General features: G+C 42.7%; 9 non-coding genes across 9 annotated transcripts; all 9 read left to right on the top strand.

Moving 5' to 3' along the window:
• Positions 1-201: 201 nt before the first annotated feature.
• trnak-uuu (transfer RNA lysine (anticodon UUU)) lies at positions 202-274 on the top strand. The gene has a single exon. It is a non-coding gene; the product is annotated as a tRNA-Lys (tRNA).
• A 1,634-nt stretch (positions 275-1,908) lies between these two features.
• On the top strand, positions 1,909-1,981 carry trnak-uuu (transfer RNA lysine (anticodon UUU)). The gene has a single exon. It is a non-coding gene; the product is annotated as a tRNA-Lys (tRNA).
• Positions 1,982-3,615: 1,634 nt separating this feature from the next.
• On the top strand, positions 3,616-3,688 carry trnak-uuu (transfer RNA lysine (anticodon UUU)). The gene has a single exon. It is a non-coding gene; the product is annotated as a tRNA-Lys (tRNA).
• Positions 3,689-5,322: 1,634 nt separating this feature from the next.
• trnak-uuu (transfer RNA lysine (anticodon UUU)) lies at positions 5,323-5,395 on the top strand. Its single transcript has one exon. It is a non-coding gene; the product is annotated as a tRNA-Lys (tRNA).
• Positions 5,396-7,028: 1,633 nt separating this feature from the next.
• trnak-uuu (transfer RNA lysine (anticodon UUU)) lies at positions 7,029-7,101 on the top strand. Its single transcript has one exon. It is a non-coding gene; the product is annotated as a tRNA-Lys (tRNA).
• Positions 7,102-8,735: 1,634 nt separating this feature from the next.
• trnak-uuu (transfer RNA lysine (anticodon UUU)) lies at positions 8,736-8,808 on the top strand. The gene has a single exon. It is a non-coding gene; the product is annotated as a tRNA-Lys (tRNA).
• A 1,634-nt stretch (positions 8,809-10,442) lies between these two features.
• trnak-uuu (transfer RNA lysine (anticodon UUU)) lies at positions 10,443-10,515 on the top strand. Its single transcript has one exon. It is a non-coding gene; the product is annotated as a tRNA-Lys (tRNA).
• Positions 10,516-12,149: 1,634 nt separating this feature from the next.
• Positions 12,150-12,222, top strand: trnak-uuu (transfer RNA lysine (anticodon UUU)). The gene has a single exon. It is a non-coding gene; the product is annotated as a tRNA-Lys (tRNA).
• Positions 12,223-13,856: 1,634 nt separating this feature from the next.
• Positions 13,857-13,929, top strand: trnak-uuu (transfer RNA lysine (anticodon UUU)). The gene has a single exon. It is a non-coding gene; the product is annotated as a tRNA-Lys (tRNA).
• Positions 13,930-15,544: the final 1,615 nt, after the last annotated feature.

The raw sequence follows: 15,544 nt of genomic DNA, 5'->3' as shown, positions 1-15,544 counted from the left end.
TGAGTGAGACAGACCGACGAAAGATATAAGGTGAAAGTGCGTCCATTTGGACGACTGGAGATTATTTGCGTAATGAAAAGTGTGGGAGGCAGTGAATGCATGGGTGTGAGAGTAAAATGCGAGAAGCCAGTGCAGAAGATGGATCGTGTTGCACTGTTAGTTCTCAGCCACTGAAGGGCGCAGTGCGGGTTGAGTGCCTTAGCCTGGATAGCTCAGTCGGTAGAGCATCAGACTTTTAATCTGAGGGTCCAGCGTTCAAGTCCCTGTTCATGTGCTGTTTGTCTAATGCCTTTATCACAGTGGTGTTTGTGCAGTGTCCTCAAGAATTCAAAGCCATGTACTTTGGCTGTGGAGAGCCAAGACTCTGGCAGCCCTTTTCGTTGCAGGTTTTGTCCATTCTGACCGGCAATTCTTTCAGTTGCAGCAAGACGTCTGCTTTGCTTGATCGCATCGTTTCAATCTTAAACAGGATTGCATCACCTCCGTCATCACTTTTTAACAGTTTTTACATACACAAATAAGGCAGTTGAACATCGTTGTTATTATTCTGATGTATTGTCACGCACCAGAAACGTTAACTCTATTTTTCTCGCCACACATGCTGCCAGACCTGCTTTGTCTTTTTTGCACTCTCGGTTTTGATTTCAGATTTCCACAATCCTCACTATTTCGCTTTTGTTCTTGTTATCCAGCTTTATTCTTCAAAATTTCCTTATCAATCATCAGCTTAGCAAATTAAAGTTTAATTCACTTCACGCGACAAATATCACTCCATTGCCCTTCAAAATCTCTTCGGGAAATGACATGCTTAAGTTGGTTTTGAAATAATAACAGGATTTCCCATGCTTTTCCTGCATTCACAGAGACAAAAAAACTTACAGCACAGGGTGCCGTTCCACTCGTGATACCTGTGACGGTTCTTCGAATATGTGTGCGTCGTCATATATGCCAGCTCTGTTTTCCCTAAACCTTTACGTTCTTCAGGCTGCAGACCAAAGCACTTTGAAGATTACTTATGGTTCAACCTCCACCGTCATTTCAGACAGTGCACTGCAGATTCCAACAAAATGGGGGCATAAAACTAAGTGTTTCCACAGCTCGCCTCTGATTATTTTGCCAATCAGCTTGAATCTGTGCCCATTTCTTTGCTGAAAGCTCTGCCACTGGACAGGTTCTCCTTCTTTAAACTATCAAAAAGCCTCATCATGTAGAATATATCCACTAATGCTCCTTTTATGATCCCCAGCTCGAGGTAGAGCAAGGACAATTTCTATTACAGAAAAGAAAATGATGGAAATATTCCACTATTCAGGCAGCATCTGTGGAAGGTGAAGCCGATCTCTCCTCGTATGCACTCTATCAACTCCCCTCAGGATCGCGTATGCTACAACAAGATAAAGCCTGGATGTACCTGATTCAGCCCTGGTGTTTGATCAACTTTTATTATCGGGAGCCGTTTTATTACCGCGTCTTTGTCAATTTGAAATGTTTGTAATGTGTTAATGACTTCATGTTTCACTGTGCCCTTGGAAGCATCTTCTTCCTTGGTAAAGACAGATGCCAAAGTATTGATAATAGCGATAATATCGCTCGGAGACTTTGGGATGGCCTTAAACTTAGGTGTCAGTGTCTTTTCACTTCTCTTATTTGCTCTTTCAGTCGCTCTCTCAAGGATGTATAAACAGCCGGAAAGTTGAATTGTTACGTTGAGTGAGACAGACCGACGAAAGATATAAGGTGAAAGTGCGTCCATTTGGACGACTGGAGATTATTTGCGTAATGAAAAGTGTGGGAGGCAGTGAATGCATGGGTGTGAGAGTAAAATGCGAGAAGCCAGTGCAGAAGATGGATCGTGTTGCACTGTTAGTTCTCAGCCACTGAAGGGCGCAGTGCGGGTTGAGTGCCTTAGCCTGGATAGCTCAGTCGGTAGAGCATCAGACTTTTAATCTGAGGGTCCAGCGTTCAAGTCCCTGTTCATGTGCTGTTTGTCTAATGCCTTTATCACAGTGGTGTTTGTGCAGTGTCCTCAAGAATTCAAAGCCATGTACTTTGGCTGTGGAGAGCCAAGACTCTGGCAGCCCTTTTCGTTGCAGGTTTTGTCCATTCTGACCGGCAATTCTTTCAGTTGCAGCAAGACGTCTGCTTTGCTTGATCGCATCGTTTCAATCTTAAACAGGATTGCATCACCTCCGTCATCACTTTTTAACAGTTTTTACATACACAAATAAGGCAGTTGAACATCGTTGTTATTATTCTGATGTATTGTCACGCACCAGAAACGTTAACTCTATTTTTCTCGCCACACATGCTGCCAGACCTGCTTTGTCTTTTTTGCACTCTCGGTTTTGATTTCAGATTTCCACAATCCTCACTATTTCGCTTTTGTTCTTGTTATCCAGCTTTATTCTTCAAAATTTCCTTATCAATCATCAGCTTAGCAAATTAAAGTTTAATTCACTTCACGCGACAAATATCACTCCATTGCCCTTCAAAATCTCTTCGGGAAATGACATGCTTAAGTTGGTTTTGAAATAATAACAGGATTTCACATGCTTTTCCTGCATTCACAGAGACAAAAAAACTTACAGCACAGGGTGCCGTTCCACTCGTGATACCTGTGACGGTTCTTCGAATATGTGTGCGTCGTCATATATGCCAGCTCTGTTTTCCCTAAACATTTACGTTCTTCAGGCTGCAGACCAAAGCACTTTGAAGATTACTTATGGTTCAACCTCCACCGTCATTTCAGACAGTGCACTGCAGATTCCAACAAAATGGGGGCATAAAACTAAGTGTTTCCACAGCTCGCCTCTGATTATTTTGCCAATCAACATGAATCTGTGCCCATTTCTTTGCTGAAAGCTCTGCCACTGGACAGGTTCTCCTTCTTTAAACTATCAAAAAGCCTCATCATGTAGAATATATCCACTAACGCTCCTTTTATGATCCCCAGCTCGAGGTAGAGCAAGGACAATTTCTATTACAGAAAAGAAAATGATGGAAATATTCCACTATTCAGGCAGCATCTGTGGAAGGTGAAGCCGATCTCTCCTCGTATCCACTCTATCAACTCCCCTCAGGATCGCGTATGCTACAACAAGATAAAGCCTGGATGTACCTGATTCAGCCCTGGTGTTTGATCAACTTTTATTATCGGGAGCCGTTTTAGTACCGCGTCTTTGTCAATTTGAAATGTTTGTAATGTGTTAATGACTTCATGTTTCACTGTGCCCTTGGAAGCATCTTCTTCCTTGGTAAAGACAGATGCCAAAGTATTGATAATAGCGATAATATCGCTCGGAGACTTTGGGATGGCCTTAAACTTAGGTGTCAGTGTCTTTTCACTTCTCTTATTTGCTCTTTCAGTCGCTCTCTCAAGGATGTATAAACAGCCGGAAAGTTGAATTGTTACGTTGAGTGAGACAGACCGACGAAAGATATAAGGTGAAAGTGCGTCCATTTGGACGACTGGAGATTATTTGCGGAATGAAAAGTGTGGGAGGCAGTGAATGCATGTGTGTGAGAGTAAAATGCGAGAAGCCTGTGCAGAAGATGGATCGTGTTGCACTGTTAGTTCTCAGCCACTGAAGGGCGCAGTGCGGGTTGAGGGCCTGAGCCTGGATAGCTCAGTCGGTAGAGCATCAGACTTTTAATCTGAGGGTCCAGGGTTCAAGTCCCTGTTCAGGTGCTCTTTGTCTATTGCCTTTATCACAGTGGTGTTTGTGCAATGTCCTCAAGAATTCCAAGCCATGTACTTTGGCTGTGGAGAGCCAAGACTCTGGCAGCCCTTTTCGTTGCAAGTTTTGTCCATTCTGACCGGCAATTCTTTCAGTTGCAGCAAGACGTCTGCTTTGCTTGATCGCATCGTTTCAATCTTAAACAGGATTGCATCACCTCCGTCATCACTTTTTACCAGTTTTTACATACACAAATAAGGCAGTTGAACATCGTTGTTATTATTCTGATGTATTGTCACGCACCTGAAACGTTAACTCTATTTTTCTCGCCACACATGCTGCCAGACCTGCTTTGTCTTTTTTGCACTCTCGGTTTTGATTTCAGATTTCCACAATCCTCACTATTTCGCTTTTGTTCTTGTTATCCAGCTTTATTCTTCAAAATTTCCTTATCAATCATCAGCTTAGCAAATTAAAGTTTAATTCACTTCACGCGACAAATATCACTCCATTGCCCTTCAAAATCTCTTCGGGAAATGACATGCTTAAGTTGGTTTTGAAATAATAACAGAATTTCCCATGCTTTTCGTGCATTCACAGAGACAAAAAAACTTACAGCACAGGGTGCCGTTCCACTCGTGATACCTGTGACGGTTCTTCGAATATGTGTGCGTCGTCATATATGCCAGCTCTGTTTTCCCTAAACCTTTACGTTCTTCAGGCTGCAGACCAAAGCACTTTGAAGATTACTTATGGTTCAACCTCCACCGTCATTTCAGACAGTGCACTGCAGATTCCAACAAAATGGGGGCATAAAACTAAGTGTTTCCACAGGTCGCCTCTGATTATTTTGCCAATCAACTTGAATCTGTGCCCATTTCTTTGCTGAAAGCTCTGCCACTGGACAGGTTCTCCTCCTTTAAACTATCAAAAAGCCTCATCATGTAGAATATATCCACTAACGCTCCTTTTATGATCCCCAGCTCGAGGTAGAGCAAGGACAATTTCTATTACAGAAAAGAAAATGATGGAAATATTCCACTATTCAGGCAGCATCTGTGGAAGGTGAAGCCGATCTCTCCTCGTATGCACTCTATCAACTCCCCTCAGGATCGCGTATGCTACAACAAGATAAAGCCTGGATGTACCTGATTCAGCCCTGGAGTTTGATCAACTTTTATTATCGGGAGCCGTTTTATTACCGCGTCTTTGTCAATTTGAAATGTTTGTAATGTGTTAATGACTTCATGTTTCACTGTGCCCTTGGAAGCATCTTCTTCCTTGGTAAAGACAGATGCCAAAGTATTGATAATAGCGATAATATCGCTCGGAGACTTTGGGATGGCCTTAAACTTAGGTGTCAGTGTCTTTTCACTTCTCTTATTTGCTCTTTCAGTCGCTCTCTCAAGGATGTATAAACAGCCGGAAAGTTGAATTGTTACGTTGAGTGAGACAGACCGACGAAAGATATAAGGTGAAAGTGCGTCTATTTGGACGACTGGAGATTATTTGCGGAATGAAAAGTGTGGGAGGCAGTGAATGCATGTGTGTGAGAGTAAAATGCGAGAAGCCTGTGCAGAAGATGGATCGTGTTGCACTGTTAGTTCTCAGCCACTGAAGGGCGCAGTGCGGGTTGAGTACCTGAGCCTGGATAGCTCAGTCGGTAGAGCATCAGACTTTTAATCTGAGGGTCCAGGGTTCAAGTCCCTGTTCAGGTGCTCTTTGTCTATTGCCTTTATCACAGTGGTGTTTGTGCAGTGTCCTCAAGAATTCCAAGCCATGTACTTTGGCTGTGGAGAGCCAAGACTCTGGCAGCCCTTTTCGTTGCAAGTTTTGTCCATTCTGACCGGCAATTCTTTCAGTTGCAGCAAGACGTCTGCTTTGCTTGATCGCATCGTTTCAATCTTAAACAGGATTGCATCACCTCCGTCATCACTTTTTACCAGTTTTTACATACACAAATAAGGCAGTTGAACATCGTTGTTATTATTCTGATGTATTGTCACGCACCTGAAACGTTAACTGCATTTTTCTCGCCACACATGCTGCCAGACCTGCTTTGTCTTTTTTGCACTCTCGGTTTTGATTTCAGATTCCACAATCCTCACTATTTCGCTTTTGTTCTTGTTATCCAGCTTTATTCTTCAAAATTTCCTTGTCAATCATCAGCTTAGGAAATTAAAGCTTAATTCACTTCTCGCGACAAATATCACTCCATTGCCCTTCAAAATCTCTTCGGGAAATGACATGCTTAAGTTGGTTTTGAAATAATAACAGGATTTCCCCTGCTTTTCCTGCATTCACAGAGACAAAAAAACTTACAGCACAGGGTACCGTTCCACTCGTGATACCTGTGACGGTTCTTCGAATATGTGTGCGTCGTCATATATGCCAGCTCTGTTTTCCCAAAACCTTTACGTTCTTCAGGCTGCAGACCAAAGCACTTTGAAGATTACTTATGGTTCAACCTCCACCGTCTTTTCAGACAGTGCACTGTTGATTCCAACAAAATGGGGGCATAAAACTAAGTGTTTCCACAGGTCGCCTCTGATTATTTTGCCAATCAACTTGAATCTGTGCCCATTTCTTTGCTGAAAGCTCTGCCACTGGACAGGTTCTCCTTCTTTAAACTATCAAAAAGCCTCATCATGTAGAATATATCCACTAACGCTCCTTTTATGATCCCCAGCTCGAGGTAGAGCAAGGACAATTTCTATTACAGAAAAGAAAATGATGGAAATATTCCACTATTCAGGCAGCATCTGTGGAAGGTGAAGCCGATCTCTCCTCGTATGCACTCTATCAACTCCCCTCAGGATCGCGTATGCTACAACAAGATAAAGCCTGGATGTACCTGATTCAGCCCTGGTGTTTGATCAACTTTTATTATCGGGAGCCGTTTTATTACCGCGTCTTTGTCAATTTGAAATGTTTGTAATGTGTTAATGACTTCATGTTTCACTGTGCCCTTGGAAGCATCTTCTTCCTTGGTAAAGACAGATGCCAAAGTATTCATAATAGCGATAATATCGCTCGGAGACTTTGGGATGGCCTTAAACTTAGGTGTCAGTGTCTTTTCACTTCTCTTATTTGCTCTTTCAGTCGCTCTCTCAAGGATGTATAAACAGCCGGAAAGTTGAATTGTTACGTTGAGTGAGACAGACCGACGAAAGATATAAGGTGAAAGTGCGTCCATTTGGACGACTGGAGATTATTTGCGTAATGAAAAGTGTGGGAGGCAGTGAATGCATGTGTGTGAGAGTAAAATGCGAGAAGCCAGTGCAGAAGATGGATCGTGTTGCACTGTTAGTTCTCAGCCACTGAAGGGCGCAGTGCGGGTTGAGTGTCTGAGCCTGGATAGCTCAGTCGGTAGAGCATCAGACTTTTAATCTGAGGGTCCAGGGTTCAAGTCCCTGTTCAGGTGTTCTTTGTCTAATGCCTTTATCACAGTGGTGTTTGTGCAGTGTCCTCAAAAATTCAAAACCATGTACTTTGGCTGTGGGGAGCCAAGACTCTGGCAGCCTTTTTCGTTGCAAGTTTTGTCCATTCTGACCGGCAATTCTTTCAGTTGCAGCAAGACGTCTGCTTTGCTTGATCGCATCGTTTCAATCTTAAACAGGATTGCATCACCTCCGTCATCACTTTTTACCAGTTTTTACATACACAAATAAGGCAGTTGAACATCGTTGTTATTATTCTGATGTATTGTCACGCACCAGAAACGTTAACTCTATTTTTCTCGCCACACATGCTGCCAGACCTGCTTTGTCTTTTTTGCACTCTCGGTTTTGATTTCAGATTTCCACAATCCTCACTATTTCGCTTTTGTTCTTGTTATCCAGCTTTATTCTTCAAAATTTCCTTATCAATCATCAGCTTAGCAAATTAAAGTTTAATTCACTTCACGCGACAAATATCACTCCATTGCCCTTCAAAATCTCTTCGGGAAATGACATGCTTAAGTTGGTTTTGAAATAATAACAGGATTTCCCATGCTTTTCGTGCATTCACAGAGACAAAAAAACTTACAGCACAGGGTGCCGTTCCACTCGTGATACCTGTGACGGTTCTTCGAATATGTGTGCGTCGTCATATATGCCAGCTCTGTTTTCCCAAAACCTTTACGTTCTTCAGGCTGCAGACCAAAGCACTTTGAAGATTACTTATGGTTCAACCTCCACCGTCATTTCAGACAGTGCACTGCAGATTCCAACAAAATGGGGGCATAAAACTAAGTGTTTCCACAGGTCGCCTCTGATTATTTTGCCAATCAACTTGAATCTGTGCCCATTTCTTTGCTGAAAGCTCTGCCACTGGACAGGTTCTCCTTCTTTAAACTATCAAAAAGCCTCATCATGTAGAATATATCCACTAACGCTCCTTTTATGATCCCCAGCTCGAGGTAGAGCAAGGACAATTTCTATTACAGAAAAGAAAATGATGGAAATATTCCACTATTCAGGCAGCATCTGTGGAAGGTGAAGCCGATCTCTCCTCGTATGCACTCTATCAACTCCCCTCAGGATCGCGTATGCTACAACAAGATAAAGCCTGGATGTACCTGATTCAGCCCTGGTGTTTGATCAACTTTTATTATCGGGAGCCGTTTTATTACCGCGTCTTTGTCAATTTGAAATGTTTGTAATGTGTTAATGACTTCATGTTTCACTGTGCCCTTGGAAGCATCTTCTTCCTTGGTAAAGACAGATGCCAAAGTATTCATAATAGCGATAATATCGCTCGGAGACTTTGGGATGGCCTTAAACTTAGGTGTCAGTGTCTTTTCACTTCTCTTATTTGCTCTTTCAGTCGCTCTCTCAAGGATGTATAAACAGCCGGAAAGTTGAATTGTTACGTTGAGTGAGACAGACCGACGAAAGATATAAGGTGAAAGTGCGTCTATTTGGACGACTGGAGATTATTTGCGGAATGAAAAGTGTGGGAGGCAGTGAATGCATGTGTGTGAGAGTAAAATGCGAGAAGCCTGTGCAGAAGATGGATCGTGTTGCACTGCTGGTTCTCAGCCACTGAAGGGCGCAGTGCGGGTTGCGTGCCTGAGCCTGGATAGCTCAGTCGGTAGAGCATCAGACTTTTAATCTGAGGGTCCAGGGTTCAAGTCCCTGTTCAGGCGCTCTTTATCTATTGCCTTTATCACAGTGGTGTTTGTGCAGTGTCCTCAAGAATTCCAAGCCATGTACTTTGGATGTGGAGAGCCAAGACTCTGGCAGCCCTTTTCGTTGCAAGTTTTGTCCATTCTGACCGGCAATTCTTTCAGTTGCAGCAAGACGTCTGCTTTGCTTGATCGCATCGTTTCAATCTTAAACAGGATTGCATCACCTCCGTCATCACTTTTTACCAGTTTTTACATACACAAATAAGGCAGTTGAACATCGTTGTTATTATTCTGATGTATTGTCACGCACCAGAAACGTTAACTCTATTTTTCTCGCCACACATGCTGCCAGACCTGCTTTGTCTTTTTTGCACTCTCGGTTTTGATTTCAGATTTCCACAATCCTCACTATTTCGCTTTTGTTCTTGTTATCCAGCTTTATTCTTCAAAATTTCCTTATCAATCATCAGCTTAGCAAATTAAAGTTTAATTCACTTCACGCGACAAATATCACTCCATTGCCCTTCAAAATCTCTTCGGGAAATGACATGCTTAAGTTGGTTTTGAAATAATAACAGGATTTCCCATGCTTTTCGTGCATTCACAGAGACAAAAAAACTTACAGCACAGGGTGCCGTTCCACTCGTGATACCTGTGACGGTTCTTCGAATATGTGTGCGTCGTCATATATGCCAGCTCTGTTTTCCCAAAACCTTTACGTTCTTCAGGCTGCAGACCAAAGCACTTTGAAGATTACTTATGGTTCAACCTCCACCGTCATTTCAGACAGTGCACTGCAGATTCCAACAAAATGGGGGCATAAAACTAAGTGTTTCCACAGGTCGCCTCTGATTATTTTGCCAATCAACTTGAATCTGTGCCCATTTCTTTGCTGAAAGCTCTGCCACTGGACAGGTTCTCCTTCTTTAAACTATCAAAAAGCCTCATCATGTAGAATATATCCACTAATGCTCCTTTTATGTTCCCCAGCTCGAGGTAGAGCAAGGACAATTTCTATTACAGAAAAGAAAATGATGGAAATATTCCACTATTCAGGCAGCATCTGTGGAAGGTGAAGCCGATCTCTCCTCGTATGCACTCTATCAACTCCCCTCAGGATCGCGTATGCTACAACAAGATAAAGCCTGGATGTACCTGATTCAGCCCTGGTGTTTGATCAACTTTTATTATCGGGAGCCGTTTTATTACCGCGTCTTTGTCAATTTGAAATGTTTGTAATGTGTTAATGACTTCATGTTTCACTGTGCCCTTGGAAGCATCTTCTTCCTTGGTAAAGACAGATGCCAAAGTATTCATAATAGCGATAATATCGCTCGGAGACTTTGGGATGGCCTTAAACTTAGGTGTCAGTGTCTTTTCACTTCTCTTATTTGCTCTTTCAGTCGCTCTCTCAAGGATGTATAAACAGCCGGAAAGTTGAATTGTTACGTTGAGTGAGACAGACCGACGAAAGATATAAGGTGAAAGTGCGTCCATTTGGACGACTGGAGATTATTTGCGGAATGAAAAGTGTGGGAGGCAGTGAATGCATGTGTGTGAGAGTAAAATGCGAGAAGCCTGTGCAGAAGATGGATCGTGTTGCACTGTTAGTTCTCAGCCACTGAAGGGCGCAGTGCGGGTTGAGTGCCTGAGCCTGGATAGCTCAGTCGGTAGAGCATCAGACTTTTAATCTGAGGGTCCAGGGTTCAAGTCCCTGTTCAGGTGCTCTTTGTCTATTGCCTTTATCACAGTGGTGTTTGTGCAGTGTCCTCAAGAATTCCAAGCCATGTACTTTGGATGTGGAGAGCCAAGACTCTGGCAGCCGTTTTCGTTGCAAGTTTTGTCCATTCTGACCGGCAATTCTTTCAGTTGCAGCAAGACGTCTGCTTTGCTTGATCGCATCGTTTCAATCTTAAACAGGATTGCATCACCTCCGTCATCACTTTTTACCAGTTTTTACATACACAAATAAGGCAGTTGAACATCGTTGTTATTATTCTGATGTATTGTCACGCACCTGAAACGTTAACTGCATTTTTCTCGCCACACATGCTGCCAGACCTGCTTTGTCTTTTTTGCACTCTCGGTTTTGATTTCAGATTTCCACAATCCTCACTATTTCGCTTTTGTTCTTGTTATCCAGCTTTATTCTTCAAAATTTCCTTGTCAATCATCAGCTTAGGAAATTAAAGCTTAATTCACTTCTCGCGACAAATATCACTCCATTGCCCTTCAAAATCTCTTCGGGAAATGACATGCTTAAGTTGGTTTTGAAATAATAACAGGATTTCCCATGCTTTTCCTGCATTCACAGAGACAAAAAAACTTACAGCACAGGGTGCCATTCCACTCGTGATACCTGTGACGGTTCTTCGAATACGTGTGCGTCGTCATATATGCCAGCTCTGTTTTCCCTAAACCTTTACGTTCTTCAGGCTGCAGACCAAAGCACTTTGAAGATTACTTATGGTTCAACCTCCACCGTCTTTTCAGACAGTGCACTGTTGATTCCAACAAAATGGGGGCATAAAACTAAGTGTTTCCACAGCTCGCCTCTGATTATTTTGCCAATCAACTTGAATCTGTGCCCATTTCTTTGCTGAAAGCTCTGCCACTGGACAGGTTCTCCTTCTTTAAACTATCAAAAAGCCTCATCATGTAGAATATATCCACTAACGCTCCTTTTATGATCCCCAGCTCGAGGTAGAGCAAGGACAATTTCTATTACAGAAAAAAAAATGATGGAAATATTCCACTATTCAGGCAGCATCTGTGGAAGGTGAAGCCGATCTCTCCTCGTATGCACTCTATCAACTCGCCTCAGGATCGCGTATGCTACAACAAGATAAAGCCTGGATGTACCTGATTCAGCCCTGGTGTTTGATCAACTTTTATTATCGGGAGCCGTTTTATTACCGCGTCTTTGTCAATTTGAAATGTTTGTAATGTGTTAATGACTTCATGTTTCACTGTGCCCTTGGAAGCATCTTCTTCCTTGGTAAAGACAGATGCCAAAGTATTCATAATAGCGATAATATCGCTTGGAGACTTTGGGATGGCCTTAAACTTAGGTGTCAGTGTCTTTTCACTTCACTTATTTGCTCTTTCAGTCGCTCTCTCAAGGATGTATAAACAGCCGGAAAGTTGAATTGTTACGTTGAGTGAGACAGACCGACGAAAGATATAAGGTGAAAGTGCGTCCATTTGGACGACTGGAGATTATTTGCGTAATGAAAAGTGTGGGAGGCAGTGAATGCATGTGTGTGAGAGTAAAATGCGAGAAGCTAGTGCAGAAGATGGATCGTGTTGCACTGTTAGTTCTCAGCCACTGAAGGGCGCAGTGCGGGTTGAGTGCCTGAGCCTGGATAGCTCAGTCGGTAGAGCATCAGACTTTTAATCTGAGGGTCCAGGGTTCAAATCCCTGTTCAGGCGCTCTTTGTCTAATGCCTTTATCACAGAGGTGTTTGTGCAGTGTCCTCAAGAATTCAAAGCCATGTACTTTGGCTGTGGAGAGCCAAGACTCTGGCAGCCCTTTTCGTTGCAAGTTTTGTCCATTCTGAGCGGCAATTCTTTCAGTTGCAGCGAGACGTCTGCTTTGCTTGATCGCATCGTTTCAATCTTAAACAGGATTGCATCACCTCCGTCATCACTTTTTAACAGTTTTTACAGACACAAATAAGGCAGTTGAACATCGTTGTTATTATTCTGATGTATTGTCACGCACCTGAAACGTTAACTCTATTTTTCTCGCCACACATGCTGCCAGACCTGCTTTGTCTTTCCTGCACTCTCGGTTTTGATTTCAGATTTCCACAATCCTCACTATTTCGCTTTTGTTCTTGTTATCCAGCTTTATTCTTCAAAATTTCCTTATCAATCATCAGCTTAGCAAATTAAAGTTTAATTCACTTCACGCGACAAATATCACTCCATTGCCCTTCAAAATCTCTTCGGGAAATGACATGCTTAAGTTGGTTTTGAAATAATAACAGGATTTCCCATGCTTTTCCTGCATTCACAGAGACAAAAAAACTTACAGCACAGGGTGCCGTTCCACTCGTGATACCTGTGACGGTTCTTCGAATATCTGTGCGTCGTCATATATGCCAGCTCTGTTTTCCCTAAACCTTTACGTTCTTCAGGCTGCAGAGCAAAGCACTTTGAAGATTACTTATGGTTCAACCTCCACCATCATTTCAGACATTGCACTGCAGATTCCAACAAAATAGGGGCATAAAACTAAGTGTTTCCACAGCTCGCCTCTGATTATTTTGCCAATCAACTTGAATCTGTGCCCATTTCTTTGCTGAAAGCTCTGCCACTGGACAGGTTCTCCTTCTTTAAACTAACAAAAAGCCTCATCATGTTGAATATATCCACTAACGCTCCTTTTATGATCCCCAGCTCGAGGTAGAGCAAGGACAATTTCTATTACAGAAAAGAAAATGATGGAAATATTCCACTATTCAGGCAGCATCTGTGGAAGGTGAAGCCGATCTCTCCTCGTATCCACTCTCTCAACTCCCCTCAGGATCGCGTATGCTACAACAAGATAAAGCCTGGATGTACCTGATTCAGTCCTGGTGTTTGATCAACTTTTATTATCGGGAGCCGTTTTATTACCGCGTCTTTGTCAATTTGAAATGTTTGTAATGTGTTAATGACTTCATGTTTCACTGTGCCCTTGGAAGCATCTTCTTCCTTGGTAAAGACAGATGCCAAAGAATTCATAATAGCGATAATATCGCTTGGAGACTTTGGGATGGCCTTAAACTTAGGTGTCAGTGTCTTTTCACTTCACTTATTTGCTCTTTCAGTCGCTCTCTCAAGGATGTATAAACAGCCGGAAAATTGAATTGTTACGTTGAGTGAGACAGACCGACGAAAGATATAAGGTGAAAGTGCGTCCATTTGGACGACTGGAGATTATTTGCGTAATGAAAAGTGTGGGAGGCAGTGAATGCATGGGTGTGAGAGTAAAATGCGAGAAGTTAGTGCAGAAGATGGATCGTGTTGCACTGTTAGTTCTCAGCCACTGAAGGGCGCAGTGCGGCTTGAGAGTCTGAGCCTGGATAGCTCCGTCGGTAGAGCATCAGACTTTTAATCTGAGGGTCCAGGGTTCAAATCCCTGTTCAGGCGCTCTTTGTCTAATGCCTTTATCACAGTGGTGTTTGTGCAGTGTCCTCAAGAATTCAAAGCCATGTACTTTGGCTGTGGAGAGCCAAGACTCTGGCAGCCCCTTTCGTTGCAGGTTTTGTCCATTCTGACCGGCAATTCTTTCAGTTGCAGCAAGACGTCTGCTTTGCTTGATCGCATCGTTTCAATCTTAAACAGGATTGCATCACCTCCGTCATCACTTTTTAACAGTTTTTACAGACACAAATAAGGCAGTTGAACATCGTTGTTATTATTCTGATGTATTGTCACGCACCTGAAACGTTAACTCTATTTTTCTCGCCACACATGCTGCCAGACCTGCTTTGTCTTTCCTGCACTCTCGGTTTTGATTTCAGATTTCCACAATCCTCACTATTTCGCTTTTGTTCTTGTTATCCAGCTTTATTCTTCAAAATTTCCTTATCAATCATCAGCTTAGCAAATTAAAGTTTAATTCACTTCACGCGACAAATATCACTCCATTGCCCTTCAAAATCTCTTCGGGAAATGATATGCTTAAGTTGGTTTTGAAATAATAACAGGATTTCCCATGCTTTTCCTGCATTCACAGAGACAAAAAAACTTACAGCACAGGGTGCCGTTCCACTCGTGATACCTGTGACGGTTCTTCGAATATGTGTGCGTCGTCATATATGCCAGCTCTGTTTTCCCTAAACCTTTACGTTCTTCAGGCTGCAGAGCAAAGCACTTTGAAGATTACTTATGGTTCAACCTCCACCATCATTTCAGACATTGCACTGCAGATTCCAACAAAATGGGGGCATAAAACTAAGTGTTTCCACAGCTCGCCTCTGATTATTTTGCCAATCAACTTGAATCTGTGCCCATTTCTTTGCTGAAAGCTCTGCCACTGGACAGGTTCTCCTTCTTTAAACTATCAAAAAGCCTCATCATGTAGAATATATCCACTAACGCTCCTTTTATGATCCCCAGCTCGAGGTAGAGCAAGGACAATTTCTATTACAGAAAAGAAAATGATGGAAATATTCCACTATTCAGGCAGCATCTGTGGAAGGTGAAGCCGATCTCTCCTCATATGCACTCTATCAACTCCCCTCAGGATCGCGTATGCTACAACAAGATAAAGCCTGGATGTACCTGATTCAGCCCTGGTGTTTGATCAACTTTTATTATCGGGAGCCGTTTTATTACCGCGTCTTTGTCAATTTGAAATGTTTGTAATGTGTTAATGACTTCATGTTTCACTGTGCCCTTGGAAGCATCTTCTTCCTTGGTAAAGACAGATGCCAAAGTATTCATAATAGCGATAATATCGCTTGGAGACTTTGGGATGGCCTTAAACTCAGGTGTCAGTGTCTTTTCACTTCACTTATTTGCTCTTTCAGTCGCTCTCTCAAGGATGTATAAACAGCCGGAAAGTTGAATTGTTACGTTGAGTGAGACAGACCGACGAAAGATATAAGGTGAAAGTGCGTCCATTTGGACGACTGGAGATTATTTGCGTAATGAAAAGTGTGGGAGGCAGTGAATGCATGGGTGTGAGAGTAAAATGCGAGAAGTTAGTGCAGAAGATGGATCGTGTTGCACTGTTAGTTCTCAGCCACTGAAGGGCGCA

This window comes from Heterodontus francisci, chromosome 28 (genome assembly GCF_036365525.1).
Source record: "Heterodontus francisci isolate sHetFra1 chromosome 28, sHetFra1.hap1, whole genome shotgun sequence".
Lineage (NCBI taxonomy): Eukaryota > Metazoa > Chordata > Chondrichthyes > Heterodontiformes > Heterodontidae > Heterodontus > Heterodontus francisci.
This window is presented reverse-complemented; position numbering and strand designations above follow the sequence as displayed.